Genomic DNA, 3,372 nt, shown 5'->3' on the forward strand with positions numbered 1-3,372 from the left:
AGCTGCTCTGCGTATAATCTCCTGTATCGCCCTGACGTGCTGAGCATAACTGTTCCACGATAGAATAGAGACTCTTCTCTCGTTGATGCGAACTGCACCGCCCGGGAATCGGACCCGGACCGTCTGCTTGGAAGGAAGATATCCTAACCATTAGACTAGCGGTGCATATCATTAATGTAGTGATTGAGTATTCCTGTGATACTTGTAGAGGGACATCTGAATCCCTTCTCGGACGTACCGTCGTCAACCATCCCGCGGCCAAGAGTCTGATTAGGCCTTAAACGCGTACCTGAGATCGCGAACTGCTACTATATCTCTCGCATGGTAGGCCGCATTCCATCTCGATTGATAACTCTAACTGGTAAGGTTCTCATCGCATACTACAGCTAGCTCGGCACAAGCTGCACAACTTTTTCGTGACATCGAAGTTCCTGCTTGCAAGCACATTTTGAAACCGCATGCGGCGGCTCGTGAATTTGGGCTGTTGGTTCATCTCCGCAACGCGTTCTGAGGTACCGGACGGTCATTCATCATTCCTGCAAGGAGTTCTGCTCTAGGTGAATAGCTCTTTTCTATGCACGGACAACGCTTTATTAACGTTGTTTTTCCCCTGAACTGGCACGGTTGGGCCAATCGCATGGAATGGTACGAAAACACCGACTCTGCTTAGTGGAAATTTTTCGGTAAGACTGATCTATGCAGTCGACAAGCTGCACCTCTCAGTTTAATAACCATCTCGAGTGTATTGTGATGAATAGCAGCTCCTTGTTTCGATCAAGGGACCTTTGGGTTATGAGCCCAACATGCTATCCACTGCACCAAGCTGCTCATGCGTACAAACTCCTGTATCGCCCTGACGTGCTGAGCATAACTGTTCCACGATAGTCTAGAGACCCTCTTCTCGTTGATACGAACTGCACCGCCCGGGAATCGAACCCGGACCATCTGCTTGGAAGGCAGATATCCTAACCATTAGACTAGCGGTGCATATCGTTTATGTAGTGATTGAGTATTCCTGTGATACTTGTAGAGGGACATCTGAATCCCTTCTCGGACGTACCGTCGTCAACCATCCCGCGGCCAAGAGTCTGATTAGGTCTTAAACGCATACCTGAGATCGCGAACTGCTACTATAACTCTCGCATGGTAGGCCGCATTCCATCTCGATTGATAACTCCAACTGGTAAGGTTCTCATCGCATACTACAGCTAGCTCGGCACAAGCTGCACAACTTTTTCGTGACATCGAAGTTTCTGCTTGCAAGCGCATTTTGAAACCGCATGCGCGGCTCGTGAATTTAGGCGGTTGTTTCATCTCCGCAACGCCTTCTGAGGTACCGGGCGGTCATTCGTCATTCCTGCAAGGAGTTCTGCTCTAGGTGAATAGCTCTTTTCTATGCACGGACAACGCTTTATTAACGTTGTTTTTCCCCTGAACTGGCACGGTTGGGCCAACCGCACGGAATGGTACGAAAACACCGACTCTGTTTAGTGGAAATTTTTCGGTAAGACTGTTCTATGCAGTCGATAAGCTGCACCTCTCAGTTTAATAACCATCTCGAGTGTATTGTAATGAATCAGCTTCTTGTTTCGATCAAGGGACCTTTGGGTTATGAGCCCAACACGCTATCCACTGCGCCCAGCTGCTCATGCGTACAAACTCCTGTATCGCCCTGACGTGCTGAGCATAACTATTCTACGATAGCCTAGAGACCCTTCTCTCGTTGATACGGACTGCACCGCCCGGGAATCGAACCCGGACCATCTGCTTGGAAGGCAGATATCCTAACCATTAGACTAGCGGTGCATGTCACTCATGTAGTGATTGAGTATTCCTGTGATACTTGTAGAGGAACATCTGAATCCCTTCTCGGACGTACCGTCGTCAACCATCCCGCGGCCAAGAGTCTGATTAGGTCTTAAACGCGTACCTGAGATCGCGAACTGCTACTATATCTCTCGCATGGTAGGCCGCATTCCATCTCGATTGATAACTCCAACTGGTAAGGTTCCCATCGCATACTACAGCTAGCTCGGCACAAGCTGCACAACTTTTTCGTGACATCGAAGTTCCTGCTTGCAAGCACAATTTGAAACCGCATGCGGCGGCTCGTGAATTTGGGCTGTTGGTTCATCTCCGCAACGCGTTCTGAGGTACCGGACGGTCATTCATCATTCCTGCAAGGAGTTCTGCTCTAGGTGAATAGCTCTTTTCTATGCACGGACAACGCTTTATTAACGTTGTTTTTCCCCTGAACTGGCACGGTTGGGCCAATCGCATGGAATGGTACGAAAACACCGACTCTGTTTAGTGGAAATTTTTCGGTAAGACTGATCTATGCAGTTGATAAGCTGCATCTCTCAGTTTAATAACCATCTCGAGTGTATTGTGATGAATAGCAACTTCTTGTTTCCATCAAGGGACCTTTGGGTTATGAGCCCAACACGCTATCCACTGCGCCAAGCTGCTCATGCGTACAAACTCCTGTATCGCCCTGACGTGCTGAGCATAACTGTTCCACGATAGAATAGAGACCCTTCTCTCGTTGATACGAACTGCACCGCCCGGGAATCGAACCCGGACAATCTGCTTGGAAGGCAGATAATCCAACCATTAGACTACCGGTGCATATCACTTACGTAGTGATTGAGTATTCCTGTGATACTTGTAGAGGGACATCTGAATCCCTTCTCGGACGTACCGTCGTCAACCATCCCGCGGCCAAGAGTCTGATTAGGCCTTAAACGCGTACCTGAGATCGCGAACTGCTACTATATCTCTCCCATGGTAGGCCGCATTCTATCTCGGTTGATAACTCCAACTGGTAAGGTTCTCATCGCATACTACAGCTAGCTCGGCACAAGCTGCACAACTTTTTCGTGACATCGAAGTTCCTGCTTGCAAGCACATTTTGAAACCGCATGCGGCGGCTCGTGAATTTGGGCTGTTGTTTCATCTCCGCAACGCGTTCTGAGGTACCGGGCGGTCATTCGTCATTCCTGCAAGGAGTTCTGCTCTAGGTGAATAGCTCTTTTCTATGCACGGACAACGCTTTATTAACGTTGTTTTCCCCCTGAACTGGCAAGGTTGGGCCAACCGCACGGAATGGTACGAAAACACCGACTCTGTTTAGTGGAAATTTTTCGGTAAGACTGATCTATGCAGTCGATAAGCTGCACCTCTCAGTTCAATAACCATCTCGAGTGTATTGTGATGAATAGCAGCTCCTTGTTTCGATCAAGGACCTTTGGGTTATGAGCCCAACACGCTATCCACTGCGCCAAGCTGCTCATGCGTACAAACTCCTGTATCGCCCTGACGTGCTGAGCATACTGTCCACGATAGATAGAGACCCTTCTCTCGTTGATACGA

At 48.8% G+C, this 3,372-nt stretch overlaps 7 non-coding genes across 7 annotated transcripts; all 7 read right to left on the reverse strand.

The window, feature by feature from the left end:
* Positions 1–93: 93 nt before the first annotated feature.
* On the reverse strand, positions 94–165 carry Pmar_PMAR017390. Its single transcript has one exon. It is a non-coding gene; the product is annotated as a tRNA-Gly (tRNA).
* A 590-nt stretch (positions 166–755) lies between these two features.
* Positions 756–828, reverse strand: Pmar_PMAR017391. Its single transcript has one exon. It is a non-coding gene; the product is annotated as a tRNA-Met (tRNA).
* Positions 829–915: 87 nt separating this feature from the next.
* Pmar_PMAR017392 lies at positions 916–987 on the reverse strand. The gene has a single exon. It is a non-coding gene; the product is annotated as a tRNA-Gly (tRNA).
* Positions 988–1,734: 747 nt separating this feature from the next.
* Positions 1,735–1,806, reverse strand: Pmar_PMAR017393. Its single transcript has one exon. It is a non-coding gene; the product is annotated as a tRNA-Gly (tRNA).
* A 590-nt stretch (positions 1,807–2,396) lies between these two features.
* Positions 2,397–2,469, reverse strand: Pmar_PMAR017395. Its single transcript has one exon. It is a non-coding gene; the product is annotated as a tRNA-Met (tRNA).
* An 87-nt stretch (positions 2,470–2,556) lies between these two features.
* Positions 2,557–2,628, reverse strand: Pmar_PMAR017396. Its single transcript has one exon. It is a non-coding gene; the product is annotated as a tRNA-Gly (tRNA).
* A 590-nt stretch (positions 2,629–3,218) lies between these two features.
* Pmar_PMAR017397 lies at positions 3,219–3,290 on the reverse strand. Its single transcript has one exon. It is a non-coding gene; the product is annotated as a tRNA-Met (tRNA).
* Between the last annotated feature and the right edge of the window lie 82 nt (positions 3,291–3,372).

The sequence above is a fragment of the Perkinsus marinus genome (assembly GCF_000006405.1).
Source record: "Perkinsus marinus ATCC 50983 genomic scaffold scf_1104296974602, whole genome shotgun sequence".
NCBI lineage: Eukaryota > Perkinsozoa > Perkinsida > Perkinsidae > Perkinsus > Perkinsus marinus.